Genomic DNA, 12,620 nt, shown 5'->3' on the forward strand with positions numbered 1-12,620 from the left:
GGCTTTATTGTCTAATTCTTCTTGTAGTAAATTTAACTTTTCCTTCATGAATTTGAATACTCTGCCATTTGGTGCATATATATTCAGTATGGATAGTAATTGGTTGTCTATGGTACCTTTTAGAAAAATATAGTTTTCCTGTTTATAACTTTAACTAGTTCTATTTTTGCTTTTGTTTTGTCTAAGATCACAATTGCCATTCATGCTTTTTTTACTTCAGCTGAAGCATAACAGATTCTACTTCAATTCCCCTTCCCTCCCCCACTTTTAAATGCTGTATGTTTTTCTGTTTCAGACGTGTTTCTAGTAAACAACAGATTATTGGATTCTAGTTTCTGATCCATCCACTATTCTCTTCCATTTTTGGGGTGAGTTCATACCATTCACACTCACAATTATGATAGTTATATATATTTCCCTCCATCCCACTTGCTTATGCTTTTTCTTCTCCTTTTTTCTGTTCACTCTTTAAGAATTTATTTTACTTCTTACTAGTCTTCCCTTAATCTACTGTCATTATTCTCCCCTCTCCTTTTCTCTTAATCTCTTCCCTTCCTACCTCCCTGTTGGGTACAATGAATATCTATGCCCAACCACGTGTATATTTTGTTCTTTCTGCCTTGAATAAGTTCTAATGAGAGTGAGTTTCAAGAACTGCTCCCCACCTACTGCTCCCACAGTCTCCTCCATTGTATGCTTTGCATCCCTCTTCCTTGCATGCCTCATTTATGTGAATGAATTTTCCCTATTCTTCCTTTCCCTTTCCCCCATTCCAGTACATACCTCTTTCTCATTGTTCCATTCTTCTTTTGAGATCTTCCAAACATAATAGAATCACACACAGGCCCTTAGATTCCCTCTAAGAGCCCTAGTGATGATAAAATTGTAAGGGGTTATATGTATCCTCTCTCCATATAAGAACATAAACAGTTTAATCTTGTTTAGTCCCTTATTACTGCTCCTTCATATTTTATTTTTTAAGTTTCTCTTGAGTCCTGTGTGAATATGACATTCGCTATTCAGCTCTGGTCTTTTCATCAGGAAAGTTTTCTATTTTATTAAATATCCATTTCCCCTTGCTGGATTATAGTCAGTTTTTCTGGATAAGTTGTTCTTAAATCTGAGATGCTTTACCTTCAACATCATTATTCCCCTTCTGTTCCTTTATTATGATAACTGTTAAATATTGTGTAATTCTGATTCTAGTTCCTAAGTATTAGAATTATTTCTTTTAGGATGCTGTTAGTATTTTATCTTTGATCTGCAAGCTCTGCATTTTATTTCTGGGAATTTTCCTTTTGGGTTTTTTTTCAAGATGTGGCTGGTGGATTCTTTCAGTTTCTATTTTGTCCTCTGGTTCTAAGAAATTTAGGTAGTTTTCTTTTGTGATTTCTTGGAATGTGATATCTAGGCTTGTTTTTTGGTCTTGGCTTTCAGTTGGATAAATGATTCTTAAATTGTCTCTTGATCTCTTTTTCCAGGTCAGTGGTTTTTGCAATGAGATACCTTTCATTTCCTTCCATATTTTTCAGTTTTTTTTACTTTGTTCTTCTTCCTGCTACTCTACCATCTTGACTCAGCTTTCCCCAGACCATCTTTTTCTACCAGACTGATTATACATTACTCTCCTTCTCATACTTTACATTCTAGTTAAACTGGCTTACTTACTATTTCCCTGTACATGACATTGCTTGCTTGTTTTCCCTTGCATAGGCTGTCAACCATGCCTGGAATGCTCTTTCTTTTAATTTCAAGACTTTTCAGATTTTAGACACTGACTCCATTCAAGGATTGTGTGCCACCTCCTTCAATGACATCATCATGGAGCCCTGCAACCTGTGTGCCTTACCCTTAGAGATGGTGTGGAACTGAGATCAGGACTGTGTAGATTGCTGGAGCTGAACAAGAGACCAGTATATTATGACCAGTATATCAGAGAGTACATCATGCCCCAAATTCAAGATGCTCTTTATAATTTGCTAGACAGCCAATGACTTTCAGTATTGTGTACTTGCACACTAATAAAAATAATAGCTAGCACTTATATGGTGCCTTAAGATTTGCAAGGAGCTTTACAAATATTATCTCCTTTTTATCCTTACAATAACCCTGGGAGTTAAGTGCAATTATTATTTCCATTTTAAAGATGAGGAAACTGAGTCAGACAGAGATTTTTTTTGTGACATGCCCAGTGTCATATAAATAGTAAGAGTCTGATGTGAGATATGACCTCAGGTCTTCTTGACTCCAGGTCCAGAGTCCTATCTGCTGCACCACCAGCTGCCTCTAAACTAGGTACACTCAGTACTATCAGATTTCAATGGCAGAGGAAGACAAGAACATAGCCTCTATCTGTCCAGCAGGATTCTACCAGTATGAGTATATATGTTGCAAGAACACTAGGAGACACCAAATATTTTTCTACAATGTAGGGAAAAAGTAATTAGAGACATATACTTCTTAGCATTGTTGTAGTTGGAAGATTATTCTCTGGGGAGACCAGAAAAAAAAATAACAAAAGGCTAACAAAAGTGTTAGATCAGCTGGAAGATGCTGGTAAGAAGCTGTCAATTGACCAGTCAGGTAAATTCTGCAAAGTTTCTGTCAGTGGAAACAGTATCAGCTATGGAGACAGGATCTACATTGGAATCTCACTTCTGATCTTAGGGAAAATATTTAACCTACCTAAGCCTCAGTTTCCTTATCTGTAAAATGAGGTGGCCTAACTACATGAACTTTGAGGACCCCCTCAGCTCTACATTTGTGATTCTCTCTATATATATACACATATATATATACATATTTATACACACACACATATATGTATGTCTCATAGTGTCTCAACTGGGAGTGAATCCTGATCCAGAAAAGATAAAAGTGTTTATTAATTGGTTGAATCTAAAGTATCTCTGTGAAACTAAATCAATTCACCTAAGATTAGAAGAGAAACTGTTAAACAAACAAAAAATTTCAATAAGTTTCTCTGATAAAGACCTCATTTACAAGATATATTAGGAACTTATTCAAATTTGTAAAAATAAGTCCAGTCAATAAATTGGTAAATTTATTCTCCAACTGATAAACGGTCAAGGAATATGAAAAAGGCAGTTCTCAAGGCAAGAAATCCAAGCTATCAATAAGATAAAAAATTCCCTAATTCACTGTTAATTAGAGAAATCAAAGTAAGGCAATTCAGAGGTTCTACCTGACACCATTCATCTTGGAAAAGTTGACCAAAAAAAAAAGGCACACTAATTCAATGTCAGTGGAGTTGTGAATTGATCCCATCATTCTGGAAAGCAAATTAGAACTATGCCCCAAAAGTTATGGACCTACTCTGATCAGGTAGCAACTTTGACTGGAAGCTATTAAAGGAATTCTTGGCTTTAGGACAGAAGTCAAGAAGTCTAGAATTTACCTGACTGCCCTCAGAGTGACCCACAACCTGAGCACTTTAATCATATACTGCTGAACATGCTGGGAATCCTGAGTTCCTAGAATAATACTCAGTGGAGCCAATGCAAGACATTTCCAGTGCACAAATATAGTGGTACCAACAACAATGTCCCCACACCTGTTGATGTTTGGATGAGAGCTATATTTATCTTGTGCTTTGTAATGTCTGAAGATGGAGAAGACATAGAGACTCTTTCATCTGACAGATTAGCTGAAGATAGTCTACTGCTTCTGACAGAAACAAGTAATGCTGTTAATGATTCCTTTTGTTGTCAGAAACCACCTCAAGAAGGTAGAATTCTGCCAGGAAATCTTGGTGTGGAGGTAACATGCAAGAGAGTGGGACACTGGGAACCTATCCTACAGCAAGTATTTGGAACACTGGACAATTTATCAATCTACAAAAGAACTCCAGAGTGTGACTGGAATCCTTCATGGAGAATTACACTGAAAGAACATTGGAGAAACTATTTGAGCGGAAGGCACTGATACTATGTGGAGAGTTTGAGAAGAATCAAGTTGCTGGACTGGTAAAGCTGGAAATTGGCTTATGTAGTAAGGATCTAGATGGTGATTGGAGTAGGACACTGTGTGTTCATGTCCACCAAAGGGTCAGAAAAGTCAGTCGAGTCTGTCCTCACTCCACCTCTTCATGATCTGGTTTTTGACTTCTTCACTCAACTGAAAGTATTCTCTTCAGAGTTACCACGGGCCTCTTAATTGCCAAATTTGATGGTCTTTTCTCAGGCCTAATCCTTCTCGATTTTTCTGCTTCTTTTTGTATTGTTCATCCCTCTGTCCAGCTGATTATTCTTTCCTCTCTGGGTTTTCATGACATTATTCTCTCCTGGTTGCTCTTCTACCTGTTTGAACATCCCTCAATCTCCTTCAATGACTCATTATCTACACCTTAACAACTGTAGTTGTTCCCCAGAGTTTAGTCCTGGACCCACTTTTCTTCTCTGTAACCTTCTCAGCTCCCATGGCTTTAACTCATAATCTCTATGCAAATGATTCCTGATCTATATATCTAGCCCCCATTTCTCTCCAGAGCTTCAAAGCCACATTACCAATTGCCTATTGGATATTTTAAAATGGATGTCAAATTCAACATGTCTAAAACTGAACTCATGTCCTTTTCCTCAAAACTCTTTCCTCTTCTAAACTTTCCTGTTTATGCCAAAGGCGTTTAGGGTACCTTTATTTACAGTCTTCAGACTTTGAAATCTTGGCATTATCCTTGACTCCTGACTCTCACTGCATGTATCTAATCAATAACTAAGTCCTGCAGTTTCTAACCACAAATTCTCACCTTTTTCTCCACTCACTCACACAATGTGATTATCCTTAGCTCAGTCCCTCAACATTTCTCATCTATATTACTGTAAAAGCATCCTCATTGGTCTCTCTGCCTCAGGTCTGTCCCTGCTCCTGTCCATCCTATACGCTGAGGCCACAGTCATTTTCCTTGAGTACAAAGCTGACCATGTGATTCCTTTATTTAATCAAGTCCAGTAGAGGGCCAGGCCAGAAAAGGACAGTGCAGCCCGCAGGGCCAGGCCAGGAAGGGATGGCATGGTGCGCAGGGGCAGGCCAGGAGGAGGCCTGTTCAACAAGGGGGGCAAGTCATCCCACCAACCACAAGGGCCACTACCAGGCCTATCACCAAAGGGCTGGGACTGGAAAGAGCAAGGTAAGAATCAAATGCAGGGCCCTTGTCTGGGACAGCAACTACTCCTGGGACTACTACTCCATAGCCCAGAAATTTGAAAAGCCCGTATCAGGACTTCCAAGGACCAGGATGGCAGAGTGAACCCCAGCTGCTCCAACCCCTCCCAAACCCCCCCCAAATATAGTAATTATTGCCCCAGGGCAAAACTCTTAACAGTAAAGGCTTGGAAACCCTAGAGGAAGGGCGTGGTTAGGGCCCTGCCTCAAAATGGTAGACAGCAGACTAAAAGACTCTGGAGTCCTACTACCCTCAGAAGGAGGAACCAAACTCAGAGGGAGACAATGTTGACTTCACACCCACAGCTGAAACATCAACAGGGAACGAGTCCCAAGCACAGAAAACTCTCCTAGATGAGCTCAAAAAGGAAATTTGAAAACCAAATCAGAGAGATACAAAACAAAACGAATAATTCTTTTAAAATCAAAATTGCAGAATTAGAAAAACATTCTAATGAAGAAAACAGCTCCTTAAAAAGAAAAGTGTGTGATATAGAAAAGCAGCTCCAAAAACTAACCAAGGAAAATAATTCGCTAAAAACTAGAATCAACCAAATTGAAGCAAATAACTCTATGAGGAACCAAGAATTAGTCAAACAAAACAACAAGAATGAAAAATTATAAAAAGAGGTAAAATATCTCAATGGAAAAATAATGGACCTGGAAAACACATCCAGGAGAGATAATCTGAGAATCATAGGCCTACCAAAAAATCATGATGAAAAAATTAGCCTAGACAACATTCTCCGAGAGCTCATTGAGGAAAACTGCCCTGAGATACTAGAACCTCAGGGTAAAATAGAAATGGAGATAATCCACCAGACACCTCCTGAAAGAGATCCCAAACTGTAAAGTCCTCAGAATGTTGTGGCCAAACTCAAGAACTACCAGGCAAAAGAGAAAAAACTTCAAGTGGCCAGAAAGAAACAATTCAAATATTGAGTAACCATAGTGAGGATTGCACAGGATTTGGCAGCCTCTACACTGAAAGATTGGAGGCAGTGGAATACAATTTTCTCCAAGGCAAAAGAGCTTGGGTTACAACCAAGGATCACCTACCCAGTGAGACTGAGCACATTCTTCTGGGCAAAGAGATGGTCATTCAATGATATAACAGATTTGCAGACCTTCCTGATGAAAAAGCCAGAGCTCAGTGGAAAATTCAACCTCCAATTACGAGATGCAAGAGTGACATAGAAAGGTAAACAAGGAAAACACACACACACACACATATACCTTATTATTTAATAATAGCAAACTTTTTATAGACAAGTAGAGGGTATAAATTATAAATTACACAATATATACACAAGTAGAGGGTATGAATATAAATTACACAAAATGACGATTTAAAAAAATCTTATTAAGGGCTACAAAGGAACTGCAATGGAAGAAGAGGAATGAAAGAAGTGGAAAAGGGTAAATTATGCCACACAAAGAGGCATAAAAACAATATAGCAGAGGATGGGGCAGCTAGGTGGAACAGTGAGTAAAGTGCTGGCCCCAGAGTCGGAAGGACCCGAGTTCAGTTCCAGCCTCAGACACTTAACACCCACACAAAAAAACTAACCATGTAACCTTGGGCAAGTTACTTAACCCCAATTGCCCTCCAAAAAAAAAAATATAGCAGAGGAAAAGAAGGGAGGGAGATGACTATTATATGAGCTTTTCCCTCATTGGTTCAGGAGGGGAAAACACAACCAGTTAAGCATAGGACTCTCTGGAGAAGAGATGTAAAACATATCATAATAGAGAGAAAGAGGGGAGAGAGAGGAGCTTTGTGTGAGATTTGTTCCTGTCACTCTTGGTGTGAAGAAGAAATAACATATTTCGTTAAGTATAAAAATATCCTACAGGCAGTAGGAGGGGGAAGGGGCTACAAAAGAGGGGTATGGTTAGTAGGGAGGGAAGAAGGGGGAAGAGGAGGAAAAGGGAGGGGGGCTGATAAGGGAATACTGAGGGAGGTGGTGGTCAAAAAGAAAACTATTAAGGAAGGGAAGGGAGAAGGGGAGAAAAAATATAAGCATTAACAGGGGAGGGAATAGAATGGAGGGAAAGAAACAGATAATAATCATAACTGTAAATGTGAATGGAATGAACTCTCCCATAAAATGGAGGCAGATAGCAGAATGGATTAAAAATCATAATCCTACAATATGCTGTTTATGAGAAACACATCTGAAACAGAGGGATACACATAGGGTAAAGGTAAAAGGCTGGAGTAAAATATATCGTGCTTCAGCTAAAGTAAAAAAAAAAAGCAGGGGTAGCAATCCTTATCTCAGATAAAGCAAAAGCAAAAATTGATCTAATTAAAAGAGATAAGGAAGGAAACTATATCCTGCTAAAAGGCAGCATCGAGAATGAAGCAATATCATTACTTAACATATATGCACCAAGTGGTATAGCATCCAAATTCCTAGAGGAGAAGGTAAGAGAATTGTAGGAAGAAATAGACAGCAAAACTATACTAGTGGGAGACCTTAATCTCCCCCTCTCTAAACTTGATAAATCCAACCTCAAAATAAACAAGAAAAAAGTTAAAGAGGTGAATAGAATTTTAGAGAGGGTGGGTATGATAGATCTCTGGAGAAAACTGAATGGGGATAAAAAGGAATATACCCTTCTTCTCAGCAGTACATGGCACATACACAAAAATTGACCATGTACTAGGACATAAAAACCTCACAATTCAGTGCAGAAAGGCAGAAATAATAAATGCATCATTCTCAGATCATGATGCAATAAAAATCATAAGCAATAAAGGGTCATAGAAAGACAGACTAAAAACTAATTGGAAACTAAACAATTTAATCCAAAAGAATGAGTGGGTCAAACAAGAAATCATAGAAACAATCAGTAACTTCATTTAAGAGAATGACAACAATGAAACAACATACCAAAATTTGTGGGTTGCAGCAAAGGCAGTTCTTAGGGGAAATTTTATATCTCTGAGTGCATACATAATAAATTAGAGAAAACAGAGGTCAATGAATTGGGCATGCAATTGAAAAAGCTAGAAAAAAAAAACAAATTGAAAATCCTCAATTAAATACTAAATTAGAAATACTGAAAACCAAAGGAGAGATTAATAAAATTGAAATTAAGAAAATTATTGAATTAATAAATAAAACTAAGAGCTGGCTTTATGAAAAAACCAATAAAATTGATAGGCCCTTAGTCAATATGATAAAAAAAGGAAGAAGAAAACCAAATTATGAGTATCAAAAATGAAAAGGGTGAACCTACCACCAATGAAGAGTTAATTAAAACAATAATTAGGAATCACTTTGCCCAGTTGTATGCACATAAATTTGACAATCTTAGTGAAATGGATGAATATTTACAAAAATATAAGCTGCCCCAATTAACTGAAGAGGAAGTAAATTATTTAAATAACCCCATCTCAGAAAAAGAAATCGAACAAGTCATCAGTGAACTCCCTATTAAAAATCTCCAGGGCCAGATGGATTTGCTAGTGAATTCTATCAAACATCTAAAGAAAAATTGATTCCAATACTCTACAAACTATTTGGGAAAATTAGTGAAGGAGTCCTACCAAATTCTTTTTATGACACAAATATGGTAAATCAAGAACAGATAAAACAGAGAAAGAAAATTATAGACCAATCTCCCTCATGGATATAGATGCAAAATTTTTAAATAAAATATTAGCAAAAAGATTACAGCAACTTATCACAAGAATAATATACGTTGATCAGGTAGGATTTATTCCAGGAATGCCAGGATGGTTTAATATTAGGAAAACCATCAGTATAACTGATAGTATCAACAATAAAACTAGCAGAAACCACATGATTATCTCAATAGATGCAGAAAAGGCTTTTGACAAAATACAACATCTATTCTTATTAAAAACACTAGAAAGTATAGGAATAAATGGAGCCTTCCTCAAAATAACAGGTAGCATCTATTTAAAGCCATCAGCAAGTATTATATGTAATGGGGAGAAGCTAGAAGCATTTCCAATAAGATCAGTGGTGAAACGAGGATTTCCACTATCACCCCTCTTTTTCAATCTGGTGCTAGAAATGTTAGCTGTAGCAATTAGAGAAGAAAAAGAAATCAAAGGAATCAAATTAGGCAAAGAAGAGACCAAGCTATCACTCTTTGCAGATGATATGATGATATACTTAGAGAATCCTAAAGAATTAAGTAAAAAACTACTTGAGACAATAAATAAATTTGGCAAAGTTGCAGGATATAAAATAAATCCACATAAATCCTTGGTATTCCTGTATATTTCTAATGAAATTCAACAGCAAGAGATAGAAAGAGAAATCCCATTTAAAGTTATTGTAGACATTATAAAATATTAGGGCATCTACCTACCAAAACAAACCCAAGACCTATGTGAACACAACTACAAAACACTTTTCACACAAATAAAGTCAGATCTAACTAATTGAAAAGACATCAATTGCTCATGGCTGGGTCAAGCTAATATAATAAAAATGACAATTTTACCTAAATTAAATTATATATTTAGTGCCATACCAATCAGTTTACCAAAAAACTACCTTATAGAGCTAGAAAAAAATAGTAACAAAATTCATTTGGAAAAACAAAAGGTCCAAAATATCAACAGAATTAATGAAAAGAAATGTTAGGGATGGTGGACTAGCTATACCAGATTTTAATCTGTACTATAAAGCAGCAGTCCTCAAAACTACTTGGTACTGGCTGAGGAATAGAGTAGTGGATCAATGGAATAGATTGGGTACACGAGACTCAGCAGTCAATGACTATAGTAATCTACTGTTTGATAAACCCAAAGACCCCAGTGTTTGGGATAAGAGCTCACTATTTGACAAAAACTGCTGGGAAAACTGGAATATAGTGTGGCAGAAACTGGTCATAGACCATTATCTAACACTATATACCAAAATCAAGTCTAAATGGGTGCATGATCTAGGTATAAAGACTGATACTGTAAGCAATCTGGGAATGCAAGGAATAGTTTACCTGTCAGATTTGTAGAGAGGGGAACACTTCATGACAAAACAAGAATTAGAGGGCATTATAATATGCAAAATGGATAATTTTGATTACATTAAATTGAAAAGCTTCTGTACAAACAAAGCCAACATAACCAGGATTAGGAGGGAAGTGGAAAATTGGGAAAGAATTTTTACAACCTATGTCACTGATAAAGGACTCATTTCTAAAATATACAGAGAATTGAGTCAAATCTATAAGAATACAAGTCATTCCCCCATTGATAAATGGTCAAAGGATATGAACAGGAGGTTTTCAGAGGAAGAAATTAAAGATATTTATAAGCATATAAAAATGCTCTAAATCACTATTGATTAGAGAAATGAAAATCAAAACAACTCTTAGGTACCATATCTCACCAGTCTGATTGGCTAAGATGACAAAACAGGAAAATGACAAATGCTGGAGAGGATGTGGACAAATTGGAACACTAATGCATTGCTGGTGGAGTTGTGAACTGATCCAACCATTCTGGAGAGCAATCTGGAATTATGCCCAAAGGGCTATAAATATTTTCATACCCTTTGACCCAGCAATACCACTCCTAGGGCTGTATCCCAAAGATATCATAGAAGTGGGAAAAAGACCCATATGTACAAAAATATTTATAGCAGCTCTTTCTGTGGTAGAAAAGAATTGGAAATTAAGGGGGTGCCCATCAATTGGGGAATGGCTGAACAAGTTGTGGTATATGCATGTTATGGAATACTATTGTGCAATAAGAAACGAGGAGAAGATGGACTTCATATTTACCTGGAGAAGCTTATACGAACTGATGCTGAGTGAGAAGAGGAGAGCCAGGAGGAATTTGTACACAGTTACAGACACAATATATGTCTGATGACCAACTTTGATAAACTGGACTCTTCTCAACAATCCAGAGTCATAAATCAACCCCAAAAGACTCATGATGAAGAGAGATGTTTACATCCAGAGAAAGAACTGAGTTTGAACCCAGATTGAAGCAAACTGATACAATCCTTCTTTATAACCTGACTAATGCCTAATGTGAAAGTACTTGCAGATACTATACTTGATTTTATGCCACCATGGGGGGAAAAGGGGGAGGGAGAGAAAATTTGAAACTCAAGGAATTGTGGTAATGAATCTTGTAAACTAAAAGTAAACAAATTAATAAAGTCCAAAAAAAAAATCAAGTCCAGTGGCTTTCTAGAATAAAATACAAATTCTGTTTTAAATCCCTGTACAGTTTGGCTCCAACCTATCTTTCCAGTCTTGGACATTACTTCTTCTCTCTCACTCTGTGATTCAGACAAACTGGCTTTCTCTCTCTTCCTCACTCATGACCCTCTATCTCTGTGCTTTTTAAAATTTTAAAATATTATTTATTTAGTTTTAGTTTACAACATTCAGTTCCACAATCCCTTGAGTGCCAAATTTTCTCCCCTTTCCTCTCCTCCCCCCTCCTATTCTCCGGATCTGGAGTGTACCACTTTCCCCTTACCTCTGCAGCATAGAGTCCTTTTTCTTCCTTTGGGATGAAACTCAGACACCATATTCTGAGTGATTTCTTTCCTAATCATCACAATTGCCAGTTCCCACCTTCTCAAAATACCTCATACCTAACTAATGTGGGACTTGTGGGAATTGAGTGAATCATACTGACTCCTGAATCAATTCTGGATCTAACTCTGTACCCTTTCTATTCAATTATGGGTCTAGTTAAATTTCTGTCTTGTGAGAAAACTTCATTTTAATCATGGGAATTGTGAAAAAAAAACTTTATTGCATTGTTTGAACCTAGCTCTGCATGACTGGGAAGTTGGACCACTTCTACCTGTTGCTCAGAGACCCTTAACTAAGGACCTAGGTTATGCCAACCAGGAACCCAGTCAAATTTGAGGATTGATGCAAGGAGTTTTCTCACAATTATATCTCTCAAACAACCCATATATCTCATTTGAAAACTGGCCTGTACTGGTCAGTCAGTTACTGTTTCTTTGTTGCTTTGATTGAATACAGACACTTGGGGCAAATGGGACACCTCTTTTTCTGATTTCAGGGAACTGTACTTATTTGCTTTCCTCCCAACTCAGAAAGCCTGTAATCTTTCCTCCAATTAGAAATCTGGTTACCTGGGGTGGCTAGGTGGCACAGTGAGTAGAGTGCTGGCCCTGGAGTCAGGAGGACCTGAGTTCAGATCCAGTCTCAGACACTTATCACACACAAACAAAAAACCTAGCCATGTGACCTTGGGTAAGTTACTTAAACCCAATTGCCCTCCAAAAAGCAAAAAAAAAAAAGAAAAAGAAATCTGGTTACTTAATATTATATCCTATTTTATAACCTGTTAATTGTTTTCTTTAAGTGCATAAAAATCTAGCTCCTCTCTAATATACAGAGGGAGAGAGAGAGAGAGAGAGAGAGAGAGAGAGAGAGAGAGAGAGAGAGAGAGA

This window comes from Petaurus breviceps, unplaced genomic scaffold, assembly GCF_028583685.1.
Source record: "Petaurus breviceps papuanus isolate PSGF00001 unplaced genomic scaffold, PetGlider_PUasm1.0 216, whole genome shotgun sequence".
Taxonomy (NCBI): domain Eukaryota; kingdom Metazoa; phylum Chordata; class Mammalia; order Diprotodontia; family Petauridae; genus Petaurus; species Petaurus breviceps.